We start from the raw sequence: 14,742 nt of genomic DNA, 5'->3' as shown, positions 1-14,742 counted from the left end.
CAGGCACAGTAGAATTCAAAGCAAGGAATATTACCAGGACTAAAGAGGGATATTTTATAAGAAAATTAGGGTAATTGCCAAAAAGACAGAACAACCCTAAGTAGTGTTCACTTAACAGAAGTTTAAAATATATGATTTGAAAGTGGACAGCACTGAAAGGAGAATTAGACAAGTCCACAATTATATTTGGAGATTTCAACTTTCCTCTTCTTATAACTGACAGAAAAATAGACAGAAAATTATTAAAGATATAGAAGAATTGAACATCATTCCAATTCACCTGACATTTCTAAAACACTCCACCCATAATAGCAGAATTCAGATTCTTCTCAAGAGCTCAGGGAACCAACATAAACTGTATGCTGAACCATAAAACAATTCTCAGCACATTTAAAAGGACTAAAATCCTGTAGAATATATTAGTTGACAATAGTAGAATTAAATTAAAAATCAATAACAAAATGGTAGTTCCTAAATATTTGAAAGTTAACATTCTTCTAAATAATTCATGAATATAATAACAAAAGGAACTAAAAACATTTTGAACTGGAACCTAGAGGTGTGTACTACTTCCCAGGTGAGCACTTTATAAGAGAAAGCAGGCCCTCTCTATTTTTTCACTCCCTGCTAACTGGAATGCAGGTGTGATAGTGGGAGCTAGAGAAGTCACATTGGTCAGGAGATGAAAACCATGTTAAGGATGAAGGAGCAACAAGGTAGAATCTGGATCTCTGATGATTATGGAGATACCATCCCAGCCTTGGGAAGAGAAATAACATGTGACTTTGTTTGAACCATTGCTAATTTGGGTCTACGTTGTATCAGTCAAGCCTATAGACAATCCAGTGCAGTCACAAAGCAGGTAACACCATTGCCATCTTGGGACAAGGATTGTTTATCAGAGGCCAGGCTGTTAGGCTAGAGTTTGGCCACTGAGTGAAGCTCTGTCCAGAAGGTCATAACTTCTTTCTGCCCAGTTACATGTCTTAGCATTCCTATGGCTCAGGGCTCACCTCGTGGCTTTTGCCTGGGGCTTTGGTAGATACAACTCATTGTGGAGAGAAGGAAGAAAAGGAGCATGCAGAAATTTTCCCCTGAACATTTCAGTTTGAAAATATTTGGGCATTTTTAATTTTTTTAGAAAGTTTGAAATAATCACTTAACCAATCCAGAATGGGATAGCATTGTGGGTAAGACTCACTCCAACCATTTCCCATCATTAAATGCTCCTTTGGATATTTGAAGCTTTTCATTATCCCTCTGGTGGAAAGTAGGAAAATGACAAGGTAATTAGTAAGGATATTTTAGGTGATGCCTGTCTTCACCTGCCTCCTTGGGGCCTCAGATGAAGAGGTCATTTTTTGATTAAGTTAAATTAAGGCAGAGACAAGTTCTTTAATTGTAAAATAGGACATCTATGCCTACTTAGGGCAAGAATTTTCTTCTCCAGTCATGCATCCCTCCCACCCTAAGAATGGCCTCAGCCCTCAGTTTTCTAGAGAAATGTGTTTATATCTCTCTCTCGGTGAGTGAAAATGCCTGAGGTTCTACCTATTTTTGCTTTTTAATTTAGTGAACTTTTTTATTACCTTAATAGCTTGTACCAAAACGTGTTTATAAAGGGATCCTTCTTATTTGGAAAGGGCATATGCCAAGTCATTCTGCATGGCAAGTAAGACTCTAAGGGGCTTTGTAGGAGCTCAAGCAGAAGAAGACATTGGAAGTTGGCATTTGTTGCACAGCCTGAGAATATAAGAGGCATTGAGAAATATCTCTAGCTCTCTGTCAATGAGAAAGAGGGGAGATCAGGGGACTATAAGGGAGTGGGGGGAGCAGGGACTAGGGGGATGGTCTATGACTGAGGTTAAGCCAGAGCCCTGTATGTAGGTTCTGCAGGTTGTCATTGCTCAAGCTGGCTGGCTGAGGGGGCAGGCTGGGACTGCAATAAGACCATGGTTCTGCTCTCCAACGCATGCTCCTGTGGAGGGGGTGCTTCTGTGGTTTGATGGTGACTGGGGAAATCATCCCGTGGGAATTTCCTTGATGCAGGGTGAACAAGGAGATGTTTCATAGAGGAGAGATGCCTAATGTTCCATTTGAAGTTGTTGGTATGTAACATTTCCTTATCTCCTAGATAAATCTTTAAGTAAGTGTATTATACTTATTAGTTTTTTGTGTGAGATGTTGCACATGTGTGTATATATTTGCAGAAATTGAAGAAGAGCTGGATTTCTTGTCTGGTTTGTAGCAATATGGAATAAATAGCACTTGCAGAATCAGGTACCTAGATTTGGCTCCTACTCCCACCCCCAAAATCTGCAGAAATCTACAGGGTTTGCTTTTCCACAGAGCTTGGAGTGAATGATTTGAGCCAACTTTGATTTTTATAGGGCAGGAAGGAAGCCAGTAACATCAGGATTACTTTTGATAGTTTTGGTGCCTCCAGCGATATGTCATTGATAAGTATTTTGTGGCCAGCTGTGTCTTGCTCAAGTGAACTACTATTGTGTAATGGATAGTTTACATAAATCACTGAGGTCTTAAGGAAGCAGTTTAAAATGCCAATTATATTAGCAAATGGAGATTCTTATCTCTGGGATACAAAGGAGAATAGTTCATTCATGAATCATACATTTTGGAATGTATTCTTACACACTCTGTAATTGGATGAGCTAGCTGGGTATAATCCACGGTATGGAAGGGTAAACAGTTTGAAGCCCTGGGTTCAAGATCCAGCTCTCATGCTATGTTGCTGGGCAAATCTGGGTACTCTCTAGCCCTCTCTGATATATGTGTTTTGTGATATAGGAGTGTTAGACAAAAATGGTCTTCAGCATCTGTGTTAAGGCTCAATTAGTTGTATGAAACAGTGACTTAAAAAGTATAAAACTGTTTTTCTTCCTCAAATAGAGTTTTCAAGATAGCCTATAGGTTCACTGTTCTAAGAAATCCTCAAAACCTAGTAATTTGTTTTTCCAGGAAAGAGGGAGGTACACAGAGCCAAGAACTACTAGCTCTAGTGATTAAATATATAACTTGGGAGCTGCACATAGCATTTCAACTCACATCCCATTGGCTACAACTTTGTCATATGGCCTCTACTAGCTGCAAAGTGGACGGGGGTTATAGTTTTTATTATTAGTGGCTATAGTGTCAACAAAAAGCTGGGGTTCCATCAGTATGAGGGAAGAGGAAAAAGGGTGTCACAAATGATTAGAAGTCTCTGCCAAGAGTTTCTTCCAGACCTAACAATGTAGGGTTCTAGATCTCACCCATAGTTTGGATGATCAGATGTCAAATCATCCTCTATTTATAGTCTTACCCACTGCATGAGTCAAGATGACTTGATCACAGAAGACCAGGGCTGTTCCATAGAAACATAATGTGAGCCACATAGAAATTTTATTTTATTTTTAAATATATTTTATTGATTATGCTATTACAGTTTGTTAAATCTAGATCTAGGGAGGCCGAAGAGGAATGAAAATCACCAGATGAGAAAATGACACCATGGGAAGCTGCCTGCAGACCCTACCCAGGAAAATTAGGGTCTGGGGTTGGCTTATCTGGCATAACAGGATGCAGCTTTCACCCAGCAACGAGCTCTAGCCAGCCCATCTGCAGGGTTTTGCATTTAAAAACCCTGATCTAAGAACAACTGAGCGAGTCCCAACCTCCCTGGTTGGCTTCCCAACCTCCCTTGATTGGCCCCACTTTCATCTTAACCTCCCTCAGTTGGCTATTCTTTCCCTCTTATTCCCGACTAATAAACGCTGCTCTCCTTAGCTTGCTGCACCTGCCCGGTTTCTTGAGTTACTCTGACCTAACACAGTTGTCCCACTTTTTTCTCCCCTTTATTCTCCTCTGCCATGTACCCCTCCTCCCACACACATTCTCCCACTTTAGTTCATGTCCATGGGTCATACATATAAGTTCTTTGGCTTCTCCATTTCCTATACTATTCCTAAACCCCCCCTTCTGTCTATTCTGTACCTACCATTTATGCTACTTATTTCCTGTTCCTTATTTCCTTTTCCTCATTATCCTCCCTCCCCCTCCCCACTGATAACCCTCCATGTGATTTCTGTGAATCTGTTTCTGTTCACAGATTCTCTATTTCTGTGAATCTGTTCCTGTTCTAGTTGTTTGCTTAGTTCCTTTTGTTTTTGTTTTCTTAGGTTTGGTAGTTACTAGTTGTGAGTCTGTTGTCATTTTACTGTTTGTTATTTTTATCTTCTTTTTCTTAGATAAGTCACTTTCACATTTCATAGAATAAGGGCTTGGTGATGATGAACTCCTTTAACTTGACCTTATCTGGGAAGCACTTTATCTGCCCTTCCATTCTAAATATAGCTTTGCTGGGTAGAGTAATCTTGGATGTAGGTCCTTGCCTTTCATGACTTCAGATAGTTCTTTCCAGCCCCTTCTTGCCTGCAATGTTTCTTTTGAGAAATCAGCTGACCATCTTATGGAAACTCCTTTGTCGGTAATTCTTTCCTTTTCTCTTGCTGTTTTTGAGATTCTCTTCTTATTTTTAATCTTGGGTAATGTAATTTTGATGTGCGTTGGTGTGTGCTTCCTTGTGTCCAACTTGTTTGGGACTCTCTGAGCTTCCTAGAAGTCTGTTTCCTTTGCTAGATTAGGGAAGTTCTTCATTATGTTTTCAAGTAAGTTTCTAATTTCTTTTTCCCTCTTCTCCTTCTGGTACCCCTACGATTTGGATGTTGCAGTGTTTTAAAGTTGTCCCTGAGGTTCCTAAGCCTCTCCTCATTTTTCTGAATTCTTGTTTCTTCATTCCATTCTGGTTGAATGTTCATTTCTTCCTTCTGCTCCAAACCATTGATTTGAGTCCTGGTTTCCTTTCTGTCACTGTTGGTTCTCTTTATTTCACTTTACACAGCCTTCACTTTTTTTTCTCTATTTTTTTGACCATACTCAACTATTTCTGTGAGCATCCTGATTACCAGTGTTTAGAATTCTGCATTTGATAGGTTGGCTATCTCTTTATTGCTTAGTTGTATTTTTCTGGGGCTTTGATCTGTTCTTTCATTTGGGCCATATATATATATTTTTTGTCTCAGCGCACCTGTCATGTAGTAAGGGGAGGAACCTTAGGTATTCGTCAGGGTGGGGCAATCCACACGGCTGTGTTGTGGTGCTGTATGTGGGGAGGGGTTTGAGAGGGACAGTGCCTCTTGCTTAGCTCTCTGCTGGCTTTCAGTCACTTCCTCTGCTACCCACCTGTAAATTGGGCCCTTCTGGTGCTGATTCCTGGGTGGATAATTTTGTGTATGTTCTAGGACCCTGTGGGTCTCTCCAGCGCACTCTCCTATAAGGCTGGCAGTTTCTCTTGCTGCTGCTGACCCTGCAGGTTTTTTTGTCAGATTTTTGGAGGGCTTTATTTCCCTGCTCTGGAACCCTGGGTGCACTGTCTGTCTCGACCCCCAGTTATTCTTTCTGGTTTATTCACATGCAAATGTGGGACCACTCTCTTCTCTAGCCCGTGACTCACCCTGTCCACCAGCCACTGCCTTACATTCTTGATCCTCTAGCCACCACCTTGCTGCATGTCCTCTCCTCCCCAGCTGCCTGTCTCCCCTCCTGCTGATCTGGATGAATGTTTCTTTAACTCCTTGGTTGTCAGACTTCCATACAGTTTGATTTTCTGGCAGTTCTGGTTGTTTTTTGTTTTTAAATTTGTTGTTGTCCTTCTTTTGGTTGTGTAGGAGGCACAGTGTATCTACCTACTGTGCCTCCATCTTGGCTGGAAATCCACATAGAAATTTTAAAATTTCTAGTAGCCACAGGAAAGAGAGCAAAAGAAACAGGTGAAATTAACTTTAATATGTGTATTTTAATAATATATTTTAATAGTATATTTTATTTAACCCAATCATGTAACCAGTGTCAAAAGGTATTAATGAGATACCTTACATTTGTTTCCATACCAAGTCTTCTTCAAAATTCAGTGTGTTGTTTTCACATACGGCTCATCTCCGTTTGAGCTAGCCACATTTCCTGTGCTCATAACCACAGGTGGGCACTGGCCATAAGACAGTACAGTTATAGGCTGTGTCTACTAGAACAATAGCACCATTGTATGCACACATATTTCTTATTACAAAGGGGTTCTGCTAATTAATGAATACAGATTTAACTCAGGATTCTAGTCTACATGAGTGTGAAAGAGAAGACTACCTTTTCCCCTGAGGCTTTCCTACAGATAATTGACCATAGACTACTCAACTTTCTAGGCCATCAGAGTTTTAACCAGATGTCTTTTTAAACATGTTACCAAATTGGATTCCAGACAGATGCCTGAAGATGTACTTAGTATACACATACCCAGCAGCCAAGTTAGGCAGAACTGGTTGGAATTCAGCTTCACCACTTAACCAGGTACGTCACTGGGAGTAAGACGCTTAATTCCTCTGAGTCCAATTCCTTATGTGTAAAAATGTAACAGGTGCAGGTATCTTCAAAAATAATTATCTTTTGGAAGCTGAACTCAGCAGACAAAGCACTGGACCAAGAATAAAGGATTTGTATTATATATAGGTCTCCAGACTGGGAGGCTAACAATCTTGCCTGCTCTCTGGATCTGACTTTTCCTCTTTTGAAAGCTGAAGGTTGGGATGATATATTAGATCCTTACCAATTTCTCTCTCTTTTTTCTTTTCAAACAGAATCATTAGACATTAAAGTAAATCTAAAATTTCACATTTTCTAGGATATGATTAGGAAGTGGTTACTTTCTCAACTTCTAACTACTTCCTATAATTTCATAAAAGAATAGTCAAGGTAACAAGTTTTATAAGCAGAGGGAAAAGAAAAGGATAGAAATGCAAACATATTAATAAGTATACTGGATTGTAAAAGAAAAACACAGTAAAGTTAAGCATTTTTAAATTTTTATACATTTCCATATTTAAATTTTTTTCTTAATGAGATGTCTTCCTACTCATCAGAGTAATTACTGTTATAATTTTAGATGAAATATGTGAATATGATTGTCTTCTGGTTTATATGGGGAGACCTAGAATATCGTCTTCAAGGAAGTGCCAAAGAAGTCAAAGACTTAGATGTTGGAGGTCTCCTAGTGTCGGGAAAGACTAGCACAAACTACTACCAGGTTGGGAGTGTGTCATTTGTACCAACAGTCAATCTGAAGTATGAATGAAAAGGGCTGTAATTACTTCTCCTTTCCTCTCATATTTCTTTAATAATGTCATGGCTACTAGTAAATAAAGGAGGGAATTGAGATCTGGAGGGTTGATATATGCTTAGTAAATAGACACATTCCTTGTGTCTATTTAGTGGAAATGTTGAAAAAGACTCCAGGGGCTTGCTATCCTTGCTGGTGGAAGTGCATGTGAAGGCATCTTTCTGGAATCCAGTTCCATTTATGTAACAACTTTGTGTTTAAGCATTGAAGGAAACAATATAATGGAATTATATTATATTCACAAAGATCTATTTATTCAAGGTTTCATTGCTCTATTACTGACACCAGTAGAAAATTAGGAACACTCTGGATGTAAAAAAAAAAAAAAGGAAATTGTCAAAAAGTTATGGTAGAGGCATAGGTATAATACAGTTAAACCACTAAAAGCCACATTTAAAAAAAATACTTAGTAATATAGGAAAACACTCACTACAAAGTTGAACTCTAAGAGATCACTAACGATGTGTACAATACAGTGCCACCCTCTTTTTGCATTGCCTCTTTCCCAGAGGGCCCTCTCATGGTTCCTGTCCCTGCTGTCTTGTCTTTTGGTTCCTGCTTTCCCCTCCTCCTTCATAGGAAGAGTGAGTCTTCATCAGGGTTTCTTAACCTTTACACTCTTGATACTGTGGGCTGGATGATCCTTTGTTGCAGGTAGGGGCAGGGCTGTCCTGTCGAGATACTGAGCAGGTCCCAGGCCTCTATCACCAGAGCCAATAGGACCCTTCTCCAGCGGAGATAAGCAAGCAAGTCTCCAGACCTTACCTTAATGATCCCTTGGGGGATAAACCATTCACTTCCTCCTTCTGGTTGGTGACTAGCCAAGTTTGGTGATTAAGTTATTATTGCCACTAAGAGGGGAAATCGAGGCTTTTTCCCAATTTTCCTCTCTCTCTCTCACAAACACACACACCACTCAGACACATCCTTCATACTCTCATGTTAACACAATTCTCTAAGACAGCTCAGTTTATGTGCACAGTAGGCATTTTTCTCCTTGGACAATAATCAGCATGAATCTCTTCTCACTGTGGGAGCCGGGCACTGTGAGTACACAGACCAGTCCCTCCTCTCTTGGTCCATCTTCTGGTTTCCTGTTGAATAAAGATACCTGCAAAGCTAAGGCTCAGTGATCAAGAATGGGAGCTGAGGCTCCATGTGACTACCAGTTGTTCCAGAAAATTCTTTCCCAGGAAGATAAAGCTGTAGCCAGTAAATAATTTCATTGATAACCTCAGGCACCTCATGGAACACATTTATCCTGCTTGAGGGCAACTGGATGCTCATCTGGGCAAACACGACCCTTCTCAGGACCATAGATTGCTCAGCTGTGCAAACCCTCTTGCTTATCAAACAATTCATATGCACTCTCCTCAGGACTCCAGCCTTTCAAGTCCTCCAACCCTAAACTACTAGGATAAAGATCTGCTTAAGACACTCAAATCCAGATCCTCAGGCCCTATAAATGTTACTCTTGACATCCATTTTCTGAGACACACTGACTCTTTCAAAGTGGTGTTCTTCCTTGCATGGCCAGTAGAAACTTAACTTTGCCTGATAAATGGAGGTCACTGTGGGAAACTGGCAGTCCCCCAGGGCCTGTCTACTTTTAAAGAAGGGGCTGTCATCATAAAGTGTGGACCCAGTGGTGCTTAGAAAAAGACCGGGGGAAATTTCGAAACAACTGCTTTTTTTCATCTTTTGCTAGACAAGATTCCTGGTCATGGTGAGCCCACACTGCACTAAGTAAAGGGAGGCAATAAGAGAGTTTGTAATTTTCCTGCCCAAGGAGTGTGAGTGCAAGTGGAGTACAGTCAGGGCCATGAGTTTCATAAGCACAGAGAAAAGAAAGGATAGAAACCACACATGTATTAACACACACGTTGGATTGCAAAAGAAAGACACAGTGAAGTTATGGGTTATTTCATTTCTATAAATTTCCCTATTTAAATTTTTCTTAATAAAGATGTCTTCCTACTCACCAAAGTAATTGCTGTTGTAATTCTAGATGAAATAATATGTTACTCTGATTCTCTTCTACTTTATACTGGGAGATCTGGAATATTGTCTTAAAGAAAGTGCCAAAATCAAAGACTTTGACCTTGGAATCCTCCCTCTTCTGCATGGTTCAGAAAGACTAGCACAAACTGCTACAGAGTTGGGAATGTGTCATTTGTACCAACGAGTAATCTGAAGTATGAATGAAAAGGATTGTATTACTTTCAAAAGGATTCTCTCCCTACCCCGCCCCATATTTCTGTAATAATCTTGTGACTACTAACAAATGCACTCAGCAATGAGATGGGATAGGTAAACCGGGGGGCATATGATGGGATGTAATGATTAGGCACTAAAATTAATGTTACTGCTGATCCTCAGGGACATGGGCAGATGTCAAAGCTGAGTTGCCCTTGATCCAATAGGTCACTGTAAAGAATGCTCTGTATTTTGAGACGATGAACAAAATGCTTTACTTTGACTACAGTTTCTTCACCTACAAAGGTGAGATACTTGTAACTGCCTAACGAATCCCATGAGTTTGTTGTAAAGATCAAAGTATATAGTGGAGATAAATATGTTTAAGAAAGAGTTTAAGGATGCTGGGAAGATGGCGATGGAGTAGGACGGAGCAGATTCTAGCTCCCGTACTTGTGGATGAAAATCCTGGCAGATCTATAGAGAAACAGCACAATAAACCATCGGTTACCCAGCATTTATGAAATTAAAAGACCAGAGATTGTGACCAACGCTGAAACACCAGACAGCGGCAGAGTCAGCGATGGGAGCTGGGACACACGTGGCCCCTGTGCTGCCGCCATAGCAATGGGCCTGGGAGCTGGGGAGTCAGGTACAGGAGCTGGACACTCCAAGCCCCTGTAATGGACCTGGGCACCAGAGGAGTCAGCTACGGGAGCCTGGACATTCTCAGCCCCTGTGTCGCTGCCATAGCGACGGGACTGGACACCAGGGAGTCAGGTATGGGAGCTAGGACACTAGAGGCCCCTGTGCTGCTATAGGGATGGGCCTGGGCACCATGGAGTCAGCTACAGAAGCCGGGACACTGGAGGCCCCTGTGCTGCAGCCATAGAGATGGGCCTGGGCTCTGGGGAGTCGGGTACGGGAGCTGGGACACTCTTGGCCCCTGTGCCGCTGCCATAGCGATGGGACTGGGCGCCAGCTGCAGGCGCCAGGGAGTCAGCTACGGGAGCCGGGTCACTCGAAGCCCCAGTGCTGCTGCCATAGCCACGGGCCTGGTCTCCTCCGGGGAGTGAGCTATGGGAGCCGGGACACTCAGCAGTGGTAGGCGGCCAGCGCGGGGACCAGCGAGAGGACCAGTGTGAGAGTAGGTGGAGATGGAGAACATCAAGATACCTGAAGGAGTCTGCACCACTGAACTTCACAGGTATCATACCACAGAGGTTCACACCATAAACCCAGGGACTCAGATCAATTTTAGAAGCTGAGACTAATAAGAAGAGTCTCAAACAATGGGAAGACAAAGAAACAATCCTCAAATGAAAGAAAAAGCAGAAACTTCAGAAAGAATGTTAGATGAAATAGAGGCTAATCAACTATCAGATAGTGAATTCAAAGCACTGGTTATTATGAAGTTCAAAGAGCTCACAATGAGCTATCAGAAACTACAGGGGAACTACAGTGATCTCTCTGCAAACTACATCAACATGAAAAAGGAAATAGAAAATAGCAAGGGACAAGAGGAAATGAAGAATACAATTTCCAAATTGAAGAACACAGTAGATAGTTTCAAAAGTAGAATAGATGAGGCGGAGGATCGGATTAGCGAATTGTAGGACAAAGTAGAAAGCATCTCACAGAAAGAGCAAGAAAATGAAAAGAGGCTCAGAAAGAATGAAGAGGGATTAAGAGAAATGCAAGACAATATGAAATGTAATAATATCCAAATAATAGGAACACCAGAAGAAGAAGAACAAGGGATAGAAAATGTATTTAAAAGAGTAATGATAGAAAATTTCCCTAATTTGATGAGAGAAAAAGTCACACAAATCCAGGAATCACAGAGAGTCCCAATCAAGAGGAACCCAAGGAGGCCCACTTCAAGACACATCATCCTCAAAGTGGCAAAATTCCAATACAAAGAGAGAATCTTAAAGGCAGCAAGGGAGAAAAAAGAAGTAACATACAAGGGAGCCCCAATAAGGTTAGCTACTGACTTCTCAATGGAAACACTCCAAGCAAGAAGAGAATGGCAAGAAATATTCCAAGTAATGAGAACTAGAGGCCTATAACCAAGGCTACTTTACCCAACAAGGCTCTCAATCAAGATAGAAGGCCAAATAAAGAGCTCCCAAGACAAAAGAAGTCTAAAAGAATACGCCTCCACCAAACCAGCTCTACAAGAAATACTAAAAGGACTGCTTTAAGGAAAGGAAGGAAAAGAGGGAGACAGAGAGGAACACAGGTACAAAAATGGCAATGAATAAGTACCTATCAATAATAACCTTAAATGTAAATGGATTAAATGCTCCAATCAAAAGACACAGAATAGCTGAACGGATAAGAAAGCATGACCCACACATATGCTGCCTACAAGAGACCCACCTCAGGACAAAAGACCATCACAGACTAAAAGTGAAAGGCTGGAAACAAGTTTTCCAAGCAAACGGACAAGAAAAAAAAGCCGGGGTAGCAATTCTCATATCGGACAAAATAAACTTCAAAAAAAGGGCCATAAAGAGAGACCCAGAAGGTCACTTCATTATACTCAAGGGAAGAATCCACCAAGAAGACATTAACATCGTAAATATATATGCACCAAACATAGGAGCACCCAAATATATTAAGAAAATCTTAGAGGACTTCAAGAAAGATATTGACAGCAACACAATTATAGTAGGGAATTTTAACACCCCACTATCAAAAATGGGCAGATCTTCCAAACAAAATATTAACAAAGATATTGTGGCATTAAACAACACCCCAGATGAAATGGACTTAACTGATATATATATAGAGCCCTTCATCACAAAGAAACTAAATACACATTCTTTTCAAATGCACATGGAACATTTTCAAAGATAGACCACATGATAGGACACAAAATGAGCCTCAAAAAATTCAAGAAAATTGAAATCATACCAAGCATCTTCTCTGACCACAACGGACTGAAATTGGAAACCAACCCCAAAGGAAAAAACCCAAAGCACCCAAAATCATGGAGACTGAATGGTATGCTATTAAACAACGAATGGGTCAAGAATGAAATTAGGGAAGAAATCAAAAAGTTTCTGGAAACAAATGGAAATGATCTCACAACAACCCAAAACTTATGGGACACAGCGAAGGCAGTCCTGAGAGGGAAGTTTATAGCAATACAGGCCTACGTAAAGAAGATAGAAACATTTCAAACAAACAGCCTAACCCTACGTCTGCAAGAACCCGAGGAACAACAACAAAGACAGCCCAGAGCAAGCAGAAGGAAGGAAATAACCAAGATTAGAGCAGAATTAAATGACATAGAAACCAAAAGCACAAGTCTAAGGATCAATGAATCCAGGAGTTGGTTCTTTGAGAAGATAAAATAGACAAGCCTTTAAGTAAGTTCATCAAGGAAAGAAGAGAGAGGACACAAACATAATCAGAAATGAAAGAGGAGAGATTACAACGGACACCACAGAAATAGAAGGGATTGTAAGAAATTACTATGAAGAACTGTATGCCAAGAAATTTGAAAACCTAGGGGAAATTGACACATTTCTAGAAAAATACAATCTTCCAAAACTCAATGAAAAAGAAGCAGAAAATCTAAACACACCAATAACAGCAAAAGAAATTGAAACAGTAATCAAAAAACTCCCATCACACAAAAGCCCTGGACCAGATGGTTTCACAGGAGAATTCTACAAAGCATTTAAGGAAGAGGTAACCCCTATTCTCCACCGACTATTCCAAAAAATCCAGAAGGATGGAAAACTCCCAAATTCTTTTTATGAAGCCTGCATCATCCTCATTCCAAAACCAGATAGAGACACAACAAAGAAAGAAAACTTCAGGGCAATATCGCTGATGAACATAGATGGTAAAATCCTCAACAAAATATTGGCAAATCGCATCCAACAATATATCAAAAAGATCATATACCGTGACCAAGTGGGATTCATCCCAGGGATGCAAGGATGGTTCAATATTCTCAAATCAGTAAATGTAATACATCACATAAACAAAAACAAAGACAAAAACCACATGATCATATCAATAGATGCAGAAAAAGCTTTTGATAAGGTACAACACCCACTCAGCAAAGTGGGAATAGAGGGAGCATTCCTCAATATAATAAAGGCCATATATGAGAGACCTGCAGCCAACATCATACTCAATGGGCAAAAACTAAAAGCTTTTCCACTATGATCGGGAACCAGACAAGGATGTCCACTTTCACCACTTCTATTCAATATAGTATTGGAAGTTTTAGCCACAGCGATCAGGCAAGAAAAGGAAATAGAAGGCATCCAAATAGGAAAGGAGGAAGCAAAATTGTCGCTGTTTGCATCAGATGACATGATAGTGTACATGGAAAATCCTATAGACTCTACCCCAAAACTGCTCAAACTAATTAATGAATTTGGAAAACCAGTGGGTTACAAAGTCAGTATCTGGAAATCAAAGGCATTTTGTATATCAACAATGAATCAGCAGAAGCAGAAATCAAGGAAAAAATCTCATTTGATATAGCAAAAAGAAAAATAAAATATCTGGGAATAAACCTAACTAAGGAGGTAAAAGATCTGTATGCAGAAAACTACACAGCCCTGAAGAAAGAAATCAGGGAAGACACAAACAAATGGAAACATATACCTTGTTCATGGATTGGAAGAGTTAACATCATCAAAATGTCCATACTACCCAAAGCAATATACAGATTCAATGCAGTACCTATTAAAGTACCAATGGCGTATTTCACAGACATAGAACAAACACTTCAAAAATTTATATGGAACCATAAACAACCCCGAATAGCAGCTGATATTTTGAAAAAGAAGAACAAAGTAGGAGGGATCACAATACCTGATATCAAACTGTATTACAAGGCCACTGTAATCAAAACATCCTGGTACTGGCATAAAAACAGGCACATAGACCAATGGAACAGAACAGAGAGCCCAGAAATAAACCCAACTCTCTACAGTCAATTAATATTCGACAAAGGGGGCAGTAACATAAAATAGAGTAAAGATAGCCTCTTCAACAAATGGTTTTGGGAGAACTGGACAGCTATGTGCAAAAAAATGAAACTCGAGCACCAACTTACACCATACACCAAAGTAGATTCAAGGTGGATAAAAGACTTAAATATAAGCCGTGACACCATTAAAGTCCTAGAGGAGAACATCGGCAAGAAAATCTCAGATATTTCACGCAGCAACATTTTTACTGATATGTCCCCTAGAGCAAGGAATATAAAGGAAAGAATAAACAAATGGGATCTCATGAAAATAAAAAGCTTCTGCATGGCTAAAGAAAACAGTATTAAATGAAAA

This window comes from Artibeus jamaicensis, unplaced genomic scaffold (assembly GCF_021234435.1).
Source record: "Artibeus jamaicensis isolate MK-2021 breed Jamaican fruit bat unplaced genomic scaffold, CSHL_Jam_final scaffold_1964, whole genome shotgun sequence".
NCBI classification, from domain to species: domain Eukaryota; kingdom Metazoa; phylum Chordata; class Mammalia; order Chiroptera; family Phyllostomidae; genus Artibeus; species Artibeus jamaicensis.
The sequence above is the reverse complement of the archived record's forward strand: the minus strand, read 5'-3'. Positions refer to the sequence as shown.